At 36.9% G+C, this 13,356-nt stretch overlaps 1 long non-coding RNA gene across 2 annotated transcripts in view; it reads left to right on the plus strand.

Annotated features, from left to right (window-relative positions):
- Positions 1–13,356, plus strand: part of LOC108641025 — a 40,294-nt gene that overhangs the window by 16,756 nt on the left and 10,182 nt on the right. The window contains exon 3 of one of the 2 annotated variants that reach the window (XR_001921680.2): positions 1,471–1,569. This is a non-coding gene — a long non-coding RNA (uncharacterized LOC108641025). The remainder of the gene's footprint in view (positions 1–1,470; positions 1,570–13,356) is intronic. The other variant, XR_001921678.2, reaches the window with a different exon arrangement.

Consider the following 13,356-nt stretch of genomic DNA (forward strand, 5'->3'; position numbering starts at 1 on the left):
CCTCATTCCCTTTTCCTCCTTTCCCAGAAATTACTACACTAAGTCTTTACAGCTCCCATGCTTTGCATGAGAATGTACAATATTACTGAACATAACAGTTAGTTGTTTATAAGATTTAATGAGTTATATGTAACATTTTGTGTTTCAGGCCCTTTATATTTGTAGAATGTGTTCTTTGCTCCTTGAGTCAACTGAACGGCCGTGACAGATGTTGTCCAGCTGTGTGCAACATACAGAAGAGGTTGGCAGTGCAGACAGCCTTACCCTATGAACAGGCTTTAACGCTGAAATGAGGGAGATGCATCTAGATGATGCACCAAGCTTTGTCTTTTTGACTTCCTTGCTGTTTGCATTCCCAAAGCCGTCGGTTTCCAGGCTTAGAATTGCTGCTGTGAAGGTGCCAGACAGCAGCTCTGGAGCTGAGGTGCAGAAATGGAGAGACTTGAAATGGATTTTAAATGCTGGTGCAGTTGAAGAGTTACACCATCTTGAGAGGGACAGCTGTTAAAGGCCAACAGCTCAGTGTGAGCCCTTATGTTCAACATACCTGGAGATGTTACAGATCTGCTCATGGCTTACATTTGCATTTTGTGAGTGAGAGATTCCAGCTGAATTTATGCTGGTGCATTTGATCTCCTAAGTTGACTAATTTGATCCATTACTTCTGAAAGATGGCTTATCCTCTGGAGTAAAGACATTCTAATCTTAGTAACCCAAATCTCTCTAACTATATTGCATTCTTCCATAAGTAACTTTGTAATTCAAAGAACAGACTTTGGGTGTGTAGATTTTGTTCAGTTGGAACTGCATTGATACTGTCAAACAAATTTAAAAATAAGTTACCAGGTGGTGTTGAATATTGGAAACACCTGGGAGCTGTTGACCTGGGTTAGATTGGAAATGTTGACCTGAAGGTGAACGACTTTATCAGTTCCCTGAACCATGTAGATTCTAGAATGTATTTATTTTTAAAATGAAGTCAGGGAAAAATTCCCTAAAGTAAGACTTCAGAAGTACTGTGGCATCACTGGAAGTCTAACAGTTTTTCAAACTAATAACCTTTAGATTGTCTGTAAACTGAATATGCGAAGCTTCTATTTGCACAAAAGCTATCTCCTACTGAGTGCTAGGATTGCTCAGCTCTAGTCTGTGTGATCTTTCCTTAGTAAGACTGTAGCCTGAATGAGTAAAAACAGTGACTATGTTAAATACTCAGCAATGACACTTAAAAATTAAAGTATATTCCTGTTTACTGTTTTGGGGTTTTTTCTTTTAATTAAGTAGTTATGTCCTATCCTGAATAACGGTTGTCTTACTTCTTTGTGTAAAACATATAATTTCAGTGAATATGTGCAGAATGGCAACATTAAAGGTCATAGCCTAGAATGCTCTTTATGTGTGCTGCAATCTCACTGTTAAAGGCAGAAAAATCACTGTTTTTAAAATATATTTTTCTTTTTTACCTTTTAGGCAGTATTTTGCATTTCTGCAGAGCTTTGCACAGATCCTGTTCCCATGCAAACTGATGAGGGAGAAATACTGGAGGAAGGCAGTCCCAAGGTTAGTGAGGTAAATGGCACTGTGTTTTGGAGGAACAAGAGCTTGCTTGCGTGAAATGGGGGATACAGGGGAATGACCATCGATTGGTAGTGGTATTTTTAATAAATACTTGCATGCATATATTTATTATATATTACCATGGAGATACTTAAAAAATAACCTTTTAAAAAGCCTTTTGAAAGACAGGGTTTTTTGCCATCCACTAAGGATTGGAACCTGTGGTTTTGGGCACTCCCAAGAAGGAGAGAGGAAACACTTGTACAAAAATACTAACCTTGATTGCATTTAATTTGTTAGAACTGAAAGGGCTTGTCAAGCTTTGTATCCTACCCACCTACCCTCTCAAAGAATTAGACATGTGGGCCCTTAGGTGTGGGCGTCAGTGTTTTTGGATTGCTGACTGACCTATATTGAAGGTGTTCTGATTCTTGTTTCCTTGTGCTTGCCGGCCTGTGCTTTGCTGTGAGACAGGACTGTACGTTGCTTTTAAAGGTACCTCTTGATTCTCAGCATACCTTGTTGGGACAAGAGGGTATAAAGTGTGCTGTTGAATACAGTGTTGGTTGTGTAGTGCTCTTTGCTTACTTCCTGAAGAAGCAGATGTTGAGACACAAATTACTTTGGTTTGCATAATGACATAGCCCTTATCATATTCTTCAGTAGGTTTATAAATATAGTTTATAGTCTTGGCTATCTCAACGAGTTAGTGTTAACACTGCAACTGATCTGTGTTTAAAACATGGCTCCAGAATTCCAGGAAAATCTGAATCATTGTTAGCTTGCTTGTAGTTTTGTGTAAAAGACAGGCTGGAAAAGCAAAAAAAAACTATAGGACTAAAATGGAAATCTGTTTTTTAGGTGGACCTTTGGGAGATATTTTAGTTGTTTTAGAGTCTAAGAAAAAATATTTTTTAAACTGTATGCACCAAGTTACAAGGTAATTATTAGAGAGAGGATTTGGCAATTGTGCTGCCTGTACTTTAGGAATTATGTTTATTTTAAACAGCTTTAAAGGAAGGTTGGCTCTAGATTAGGAGCTGACAAATGAGAACATATCAGTGGACATACTTGCAGCCATCTAGGGTATTGAATCCATCTTTTGACAAGGATGTGATTACAGGTTCAGTGGGAAATAGACATGTGAGAGGAGACATCATGGTGCCATTAATTACTGATTTTTAGCATGGTTACTGGTGCTTACTTTTCACCTCACAGAGAGGATCTATGTGTGTGTACATATTTATGTATATACAAACAGGTGTCTGTGTGTATATTTATGGATACATAGCTTTCTTTTTTGTTTTGTCCTTGTGACCTGAAGTAGATTGAAGTAACTGTCTTGCAACTTACTTAACTTAACCTTTTTCTTCAATGAAGTGTATGCTTTTCGTTGGCAAGCTTAGTTCTGGGTGTAATGGCAAATATTATATCTGCTCCAGCATTAGGTGCTCAAAAAGTTGAGCGAGCTTAAATTTAAAAAAAAAAAATAAAAAAAAATATATACATATCTATACATACATACGTACTGACTTTGAATACTTAAATGTGTGTTCAATATTGTTTAGGAAGAATGGTCATTTAGAGAATGACAATTCTCTATTTAGAGAATGTGGGAGATTGGGAATCATGCATCTGGTATTCAGAGTTATTAATGAAGAGCTAGATAGGATCAGTATATATTAAACAAAAAAGAGTCACGACTACATCTAGTCCTTCTCCCCATCCTGTGATGTACACTGAAGTCTATTTTTCAGTATTTCTTTAGTCTATAAATGATTATCCTCTCTTCCCTTGTCCCAGGAGAGTTTTATAGCTATAACAGTTAAAGGATTTGTCCTAGAAGAGTTTAGGCAAAGTATATTCCATTGTATTGTCTAGTGCCATTAAAATTATTCTCTTGATTTGCAAATGTTTACATGATCTAGTGACCCATTTTCATAAAGATATATTTTTCTAAGAAATATCTTTTTTAAGTCTTCAGTAATGTATTTCGGTTTTTTTCCTTTTGTTAGGACATCCCTTCCTCCTGCCCATCCCAACTCTTCCAGGCAGGAGACATGAGGTTTTTTGCAAAAAACATGAGGTTTTATGCTTTGAAGACAGTAATATAACTACTTATTCATATTCTATTTGGATTTTTCATTTCTCTCCTTTTACTCATTCCAAAAAACACTCATCCATAACTAAAAGTGAATTATATAATTATTATAACAGTTATTGTTCAGACTAGTGGATCTTTTCTTCTGTGTTTTTCTAGGTGTTTGGGGTTTTTTACACCCATATTTAAGTAACAGCAGTAGTTTTGGACTGAATTTACATTCTCTTCTCAAAAATCCCATGGTTTACCTGTTCTTTTGCCTTCACTAGAAATACTTTTTGAGCTATAAACATTGTCTTCTAGCATTTTATTTCCTATGAATCCTTAACATTCCAAGTGTTCCAAGGACTTGAAACACTTCATAGATTAGCAGCTCCTTTGAAGCTCTTCTTAACATTGTATAAGTTGAGTCTGCAGCTCATAGATCTTACAGGAGTAGTAAATGCTGAGTAAGCTCATTCCAGCTACTTTAGTGATAAGTCAGATTAATTTCCTATTCTTACCCTCTGCTCATAATAATTTCTATCCAAAAATGTATCCTTACATGCAATACAAAGAATGAAATTACTGTTTAGGGTGATTGGTAGCATTTGTTATTGGCTGCCTCAGAATCAAAGTGGGCAAACTTTCTATCTTGAAGTTACTTCTTCAAGTCTTATAGGACTTCAGCAACAGTATTAAAGCTATTGTTGCAAAAGGTGGAAAGATTGTAGAAAATGTATTTGTATACTTTTTTTTGTTTGTATTTTAAGACAAACATAAAATGCAAGTTAAAAACCACTTTATGACCAAAAGACAAAAGCCCAGGCCTACATACTGGAATGCCTTTATGTCAGCTGCACTTGAAGCATTTCTGTTGAGTGTTTAATGTCCTTGCTGTGATTGGTTTGATACATTTTTTTTTTCTTTTCAGAATGCAAGATGCTCAGGGGTCTGGTAGGTGCTTCCCCACAGTTCAGAATTTCCCTTATTCAGTTTTAGTCTTGACAAAAAGTGGGAAACCTCCATTTGGTCCTCTTGCAGAATGTTCTTGTTACCACTTCAAGCACTTGAACAGGCAAGAAAATTATCTCTAGACTCTGTAGCCAAATCCTTTCCATGCTGTTATATTTTGCCAAGAAGAGTCTTAGCCAAAGTGTCACCTAATAATCACTTCTGACACTGTCATAAACTGATCTCAAGTCGAAAATCGATGTGTCTTAGTTTCCATATGTATGCATTAAACTTGAAGGAAAGAAAGTAAATATGCTAACTTGTAGACATATCTTTGTTATATTGATATCAAGGTGTTCTGCTTTTATTTAGAACCATGGAAAGTCATGCTCATAACTTATTTTTTTAAAGAACAGGTCTCACTAAATGAAGTTCTCTGTCTCAGGGTGTTAATAACTGACTCTTGTGACTCCACGAAATGACAAAGCAAGAGGGGTTCCTGTTAGTAACATGTCGCTGGAAAAGCAGTGTTTAGAATAATATTCTCAATTACTTCAGACTGTGGATCCCATGACCAGTTATCAGTATTTGTTTCCAGAATCTTCAGTTAAAAGGAAGTTTAATTAATAGATGTCATTCACTTTGCTTTTTATGTTCTTGCCCAGTAGTGTGGGAAAAGAGAGTATGTTAACACTGTCAGCAGTCCTAACCACTAAGAAGCCTTGGTACTTTTCTTCTGGAATCACAATGGCATAACTTGAGGAACCCAGTTTATTGTAGATTGAAGTATACTTGAATGAAGTATTCTGGAGTGTCAGAGATGACATCAAAATCACCTGTCACAGAGATACCAAGAATATCAGGATATAAAGATCTAAATACTGCAAGAATTAATTTTATTGTGGTGCCAGTCAGAAAATAACCTAAAATGTTACTCATGAAGATTCTATCATATAGTGGAAAACAAATTATTTGTTGTGCTTTATGCCTTGTGAACTGGTTTCATTCTACAACTGTTTCATATTTTCTGGCATCCTAGACTGTATAGCATTCTGAAGCATCAAGATCAAGCCTTGAAGATAAAAGGAGATTTCCTCTGGTTTTGAGAAAGGAAAAAAAAAAAATCATACCTCATGTAGAACCGAACAAGTCATCCTAAAGACTAAATATTTATGTCCTTCAAACTATTTAACAGTTTATTTAACTATTATGTGGAAGATATGATTAGAAAATTTAATCTCTGCAGTCAGGCATCATGAAGAGTGATATTCCTGCTTGACTCCTAGCAACCTGACAACACTGTTACAGAGTTAGCTTTCATGCTTGTCTTTGCCACTCTTGAAATGAATAACAGAAACTGAGAGGCAACTTCTTGGTAATTAAACTTAAGGAAAGTTACTGATGGACTCAGTTCTCACTTTGGTGTTTGTTTTTATCACTGTTATTAATGCATACACTTTAATTTTGTAATTTTTTTTTTTAAATATTGTGGTTGTTGAGGTGCGATTGTGTTCTCTCAATTTTGCATATTTGGGGAAATTTCTAAAATTCTTCTCTTTAGTTTTTTGACAGCATATCCTCTTGTCATTCTTTGGATTGCTTTCCAGCAGAGAGTGTGTTTTGTGCCAGTGTGTTTTCCCCTTCTCCCCACTGGCTGCTTTTGGAGAAACTTACTGTCTTGGAAGTTTTGTGGCTGGGGCTTTTCGTATGAACTGATTCCATTGTCTGATCTCACAGTTTCTTCCTTGTTTTCAGACTAACAGAAAATACTCTTTCTCTTAAAATGGCATCAACGTGGTAAAGACAGCTGGCACCTGTCAATAGCATGCTCTTGATTGCAGTAATTATCTAATAGTACCACAAAGGAGGAAAGCAACTGTGCAGAAATAAGCTTTTTCAAATGACCATAGAGTTTTTTCAGATGTAGTTAGTTTTGGCAGATATGGAAGTCTTAGTAGTAGTATTTGGTGTATTTTATCCATGTGATCTGCTAGTGAATATCATACAGTGAAGTATCATTTCACAAAAAAAGGAATCACAGAATTGTTAAAGTTGGAAAAGATGTCCAAGATCGTTGAGTCCAACCTTTCACTGAACACCACCATGAGGTGCTAAAGGCTTACCAGTACAGTACAGTACAGGGAATTTTGTAGGACTGATTTCTTCAGAGCTGGGAATACCAGCAAGACCCCCACAGTGCTCTCCCCAGTGGTGTTCGCTGGGGCTGCTGGTGGGAGGCCAAAAGCACTCAGTCATTCTGATTCCATGATACCAAAGTGAAATCTGCTACCTGTCCATCATACTGAGTGGAAAAGAAAACAGTATTTCTACTTGGAACCCCCCACCCTTTACTGTTATTTGGATTCTGATTTTATTTTTTAATTATATTTTGTGGTGGTTAATTTGCCACTAATGACTGATTGGCTTTTTCCATTAACAACCTCAGTACTCTGAAAATATCAACAAGCACTGAGGTTTTTGTTTGTGACTGATTTCTTTTTAGCTGTTATCATCCATCTGTTAGGAATTACTGCACAGACAACACTAAAACTTGGTTTCTCAGTTGTTCCTTTGCTGCAAAATGTTGCAGGAGGAAGCTAAAATTTTGTGCCTGATTTGGAGCATTTTTAGATTTCTTTCAATGTTGGCAGGAGTTTGAGCTTATGTAGCAACCTTCTTTATCAAAAAATGCAATTAAAATTCTCATGTTAAATGTAGAATATCCCCTTCGCCTCGTAGTTGTTCCTTCATCTCTCAAAGTAAAAACCTATGAATTCAGAGGGAGGGAGGCACTTTGACTAAGGTAATTTCTAGAAAGGTGTTTATGAATTGTTGTTTTGATTCAGTATTGTAGAAGAGAAAGGAGGAAAAATAGCTAGTTCTGCCCTTTTAATGCTAGGTATACAAAATTTTGATAAAAAATGCGACTGCACAGGATTTGTAATAATGCTCAACTCCTAGTAAGTCCAGGAAAAGGGAAAAGCGTCTGTATTGTATGGTGTTGGGGAAGTGTATTTTTATTCAAAGTTTTCAGTACTATTTATAGAAGCCATTATTGAACTGAATAGGTAGACTAGAAGTTAGGCTACTTTTTCATACTCTGGCTTTTTCAAAACCAATGACACAAACACTGAGGCTTGTCCTGTTGCCACTTACCAAGCTGTCTTGAGGTCCTCTGTTAATCCTTGTTTTATTTCAAGTTGCTGCCCTGTTCTTATCTGTCAACACGAATCTTTCCCTTACATTATTGCCTACCAGTTCTCATCCTGGTTAATTCTTTTCCTGCCTCTTGGTGTCTCATTGTGAGCTAGCACTTGCCTTCTCTTTGAATCACTCTTCAGAACCCTCTTGGCACTGGCTGTTTTGTTGTGGTGTTCTTGGATTTTGGTTTTGGTTTTTTTGTCCTGAGGCATTCACACAGAGATGATGAAAAGGTTAAACAGTTTATATCTTGCTCGAGTATCTTATGTCTTGCTTTTACTTCATATATGTTGAGAATAAAGAAACATGAGACTGTCTTAGTAGTATTTCTATTTGATCTGTTAAGCTACGTGGTTTTATATTTTTAAGCAGAATCTTAAAATTCCTCAGAAGGAAGTGTTGTTAGGAGAGAGTCTTGCCAATCAGGAGGTATCTTTTCTAAAAGCATAAATGTTCCTCTAACTGCATTTAAGTGTAAGTTATGCTCAGTTTCTGATGTGGATGTTGCATAAAGATGACAATAGTGCAAAAGTTAGGCTGGTGCTTTCATTTTGTGCAATTTAGAATTAATATGGTGCAAAGAAGATCCTAATTGAGTAGTTAAACTTGCAGCATCCAAAACCTTGATGCCTGTACCTCTGGGGATTATAATCCTACTTAGTGATATGGAACTGGGTTTCTATTCAGATGGCACTAAATAATTTAAAACATTCAGCGTGAAGGCCTAGACAGTAATGAAATTACCAGACTGCTTTGTGGCTGTAGTTTTAAAAAAGCTGTTTTCCAGTCTAGTACTGACCCAGTACACGGTGCTTTCAGGCAATGGTTTTTCTGCAGTATGAATCCCTGCTACTCTTGGAAAATACTGGCTTGTTACGGGAGTTGAGCTTTCAACCTCAGTGTATTTTCTTGTGAATACCTGACAAGTCAGAGTAGGTTTCAGTTTACTCATGTGGCTGTTGCCTTTCCACTGGATTCAGGAAAGTAGGCTTTGGGGTTTTTTTTTTTCTTTAGTTTATTCATTTTTGACATCTGCTTGTGGGTTACTTGTGGAGCTTCCAGCATTTCTGTGCCCTGATGTACAGGGTATGTTTCCATCATTTTTCTGGAACATGAGTTGTAGGGGTAGCTAGTCTTTCTGACTTGCTGACTTGCAACTATACTAAGTTCCTGGAGTCTTTGTATGAAGTATATTGTAAAGTCTTTTAAGAGTAGAAAGGTATTCTGCCTAACAAGACAATTAATGCTTCTCCCAAAAGGTAGCAGCTTAAGAACTAGTCTGAGCACAAAGATAATTTTTCACAACAGAGACTGATGTCATCTTCATCATGCTCTGCTAGCTTAATTTTTTAGACCTGGAAATGCTACAACTCCTTAGGAGAGTAATTTGAGAACTTCCTTAGGAGAGTAATTTGAGAACTTCCTTAGGAGAGTAATTTGAGAACTTCCTTAGGAGAGTAATTTGAGAACTAAAATCTTTGCATATCATGTATTTTAAAAAAAAAATCCATTAAACTCTCAGTAAAGAGTGAAATTACTTTAAATCTTAAGTTAATAAAGCCTTCACTCTTAGTGACATGTTATTAAAGCTTGTAAAAGCGTTATGACATAGTCCTCTTCTTTTAAATATAAATTAACATAATCCATCAAGGAGAGCAGAAATTTGGGGTTAGTTTTTCTCTTCAGTTTTTACACCGTGGCCAGCAAAATAATCTAAAATGCTTTCCTACAAAACACTACACAGTTGGACTTTTCTACATGGGGAAAAGAAATCCCAGGCAAACCTGCTTGTGAGTTTATAACTTCGAATTTCGAAATTTCAAGGCATCGTAACAAAGAGCTGTAATTATGATATGGGGTTTAACCCCAGTCAGCAACTAACTGCTCACCCACTCCCTGCACCCCTAGTGAGAGAGAGGGGGAGAACTGTAAGGATAAAAGTGAGGAAACATGGGATGACATAAAGACAGTGTAGTAATTTATGGGGGGGCTGGGAGGGGTGGAAAAAACCAAACCCCCTCCCCCAAAAAAACCCAACAAACAAAAAACAAAGAGTGAGGAAAATAAACCCCACAAAACAACAAATGATGCAAAAGGAAAACAATTGCTTACTGCCAAGTAACTGATGCCCAGCCAGTCTCTGAGCAATGGCAGCCCCTGCCAACCTCCACATACACCCTTACCCATGCCCTGACTTCAGTTTTAATGCTGAGCATGATGCCTTATGGTATGGGATATCCCTTTGGACAGTTGGCTTCAGCTGTCCTGGCTGTTTCCCCTCCCAGCTTCATGTGCACCCCTGGCCTACTCGCTGGTCGGGTGGTGTGAAAAAACAGAAGAGGCCTTGATACTGTGGGAGCACTGCTCAGCAGTAACTAAAACATCCCTGTGTTATCAACACTGTTTCCAGCATGAATGCAAAACATAGTCCTCCACCAGCTACTGTCTAGAAACTTAACTTTATTCCAGCAAAAACCAGTGTAGTATGTTATCAGAGTCTACTGGCTTTATAAAACAGCAGTTATAAATAAGGTAAAATTGTTGGGAACTTTGCAAAAAAGAACATGGAATTAAACAGACAGTGCTACTTGAACTATTGTAAAGGAATGCTGTTGATTGCTTAGCTGCTTGGACATTTTAAAAGAAATTCAGGATCAAGAACAAGATTTTGCCAGCTGGGCGTACAGTTTTCTACAGAGGGAAGATGAATTGCTCATTTGAAACCTACTTATCCATAGTGAAGACTGCTAAAATATAGATACCAAACTGAAAGATGACTCTCTGTTTTCTGATCTCAGAATAACCTGAAGTGCTTTTGAATCACAAAAGAGAAGGTTAACACAATGATGTATTTTCTTTCTCCTGGAAAATACCATTGTCTGCCAAATTGACTTTGAGATCTGTAAGAATGGTCACCATATGGTCCTTTGATCCAGCCTGTTCATATGTACAGTTCATGTAGAGGCAATGTAATGGCTTGGAATGTCATTGCAATGAATAGGTGTGTGTCTTGTGATTTCTGAGGAAGAAAACACTTCAGTCTTAAGAAACCATTCAGTTCAAACTCACCTTTTCCATTCTTTTAAAGGTTCTTTCTTTTTCATAAATATTTTCTCATTAGATTTTTTTCTCAACCAATAGCATTTCTTCAGCTGATTATAGCAGTTTATAATACTTTGCAAAGTAGACCAAAAAAAGCAAATTTTTGCTTAAAAAACTGGAGTTCTGCATTTGAGAGCTTACATGGTATAGTCCCACTATGATGTTGGAGACAGTTTGGGACATTGCTTTGTGGCTTTGCTTACAAAGTCTCTCTTCTCATACACGTGTACTATTGGCACACAACTTGAGGGCTTTCTGCCTTTTCAAAATATTGCCTTTTGACCTTTTTCCATTTGGTATTGGCTTTACAGAATTGTTGGCAGTGGTTGTAGTCCATGTGAATGTGACAGTTCTATATAATCAACTGCTTAAAATCTTATAGATGTGAAAGTATTGATGAATGTTTTCAGACTTACTGTCTTATGACAGACTTGAGGTGATAGGTATTTGGGGAGAAATTTAAGCCACGGGCAGTAAAAGCTTACTCTACCCTACTTTAAAAATTTTAGATTTACTCTAAAAATCGTTTGTAGTCTGTTTAGTTTGACTGAGTCATTGAAAGATGTAAAACTTGCTGGTCTTGTTGACCTCATACATTTGCAAGACTTCATACACTTGCATGACCCTGCAAGGACAGTTTCCTTTTCATTTTGTGAACTAGGTTGGCGTGAATTTGTTTCAATTCCTCAAAATTTTTTCTTCATTTGTTGGGTGTGGAAGAAGTAGATGTGGGGTTTGATGAGAAGACTGTGGTTTTTTATTTTTAACACTAAAAATAGTAGTGATGGTCTTCATCATTGCAGTACATGAAAAGGTGACTGGAAAACTAAGGACACTTGAACTCTGCAAAAACGCAGTATCAGTTCCCCTGTAAAAGCAACAGGGCATAGGCAACATTAAAAGCATGTAAACTTTTCTTGTCACTTGTTTAAAATAACTGAAACTTTTGAGTAGTAAACAAGAGAGTGTATTATAAGAGGGGAGAAGGTAATAGGTGTCTACAGATGCAGTAAGCCTGTGTGGAATTAGGTTGTTAAGAAATGTTACAGAAGTACTCTGAAACCGTATTGGTGGGTTTCAACAGATATGGAGTTTATACATGTAATTCCTAGGGAATTAAGTTATTCCCATGGCATTCTAAGGGTTTTTGTTTGAGGAAAGTTGTAGAAAAGCCCAGGTTCTGCTCCAGAGATAAGTGGGTGTTTTAAGGCTTGGTGATCTGTCAGATATTTAATAATTTTAATAATCTTGCTTAATTTTGGAAGATTATACAAGCAAGCAGCAGTGTGAGTTTGGATTTGTATTCTAATAACTGGAGAAACTTTTGGACAGTGGTGAAATGTGGATGCCTGGGACATGCTTAAAGCTTATAACAGAATTGTTTTCAGGCTCCAGCTGTTTGTTGCTCAGGAGCTTTCTGGGCCACTGGGAGTTTCTATGAGTTTAGAAGCCACATAATAGATTTCTCTTCTGTGAACACAGAACAGAAAGCTAGTTCTTCTTTCTCTTTGTTGCCTGAGTGGTCAGATCTCTTAAGGCAGAATAACTTCGGCACCTCTTTATGTGTGCCTGGTTTATGTCACTTTCAGTCACTCCTAAACAGCATTTGTGGCAGTGAAGTTGATTAAATGTACAGTGCAAAAGTGTAATTTAGTTTTCTTTAATTCTGATTATCATCTCCTTTCTTGAGACTTTGAAAATCCTTTTCGCTGTTTGTGCCTGTTGTCCTTTTGTGGCAATGCATCATCTTGATTTCCAAATCTAAGTGGGAGAAAGCAGTTAACATGTTTTCTCTCTTCTCTGTCAGGGTGGTTAACAATGTGTATGTCAAAATATCAGCCACTTACAGATGTCAGTTTAAACTGCTATAACTCGTTTATGTGTGTCTGCACCATAAATAGTAAATTGACTGTAAAATGAGTTGGCTAAATAGAATCACCAGGTTGCATACCAGTGGCTGCTCAAAGTAGTGATGGGGGTGAACTTTCAGTTCAAGGGCTTTTGGGTCAGATTTTTCCCCTAAATGGAAAGTGTAAAAGATTTGTTATGAAAGTGTAGAAGGCTTTTTTTACAGTTGCTGAATTTAGCAAGAATTCATGGTTTGTGAAATGCTCATGATCTTTAGCTGAAGAATAATACAAAAAAGTTAATTAAAGAAAATATAGGAATTTTTTGTGTCTTACTAAATTCAGATTTTTCTGGGATCCATCCATACTACGTATGTGTGAAACACACTGAAAAATGGATGGAGTGCATGGATGGAACACACTAAAAAATGGATCATCAACTGTGGTACAGGAAAGGGAGAGCACTTCTGCTTAAATTCAGGATGCTTTATGCATTTTTTGTCTGAGATTGCTGAGCTGTTATTCAAAGCTTCCTTGGTAGCTTCAGAGTTGAAGTTTTCAGATGGTATTTCTAGATATCCTGTCATACCACGACTTGAGTGACTTAAACATCTT

The sequence above is a fragment of the Manacus vitellinus genome, unplaced genomic scaffold (genome assembly GCF_001715985.3).
Source record: "Manacus vitellinus isolate BGI_N305 unplaced genomic scaffold, ASM171598v3 scaffold_5_pilon, whole genome shotgun sequence".
Lineage (NCBI taxonomy): Eukaryota > Metazoa > Chordata > Aves > Passeriformes > Pipridae > Manacus > Manacus vitellinus.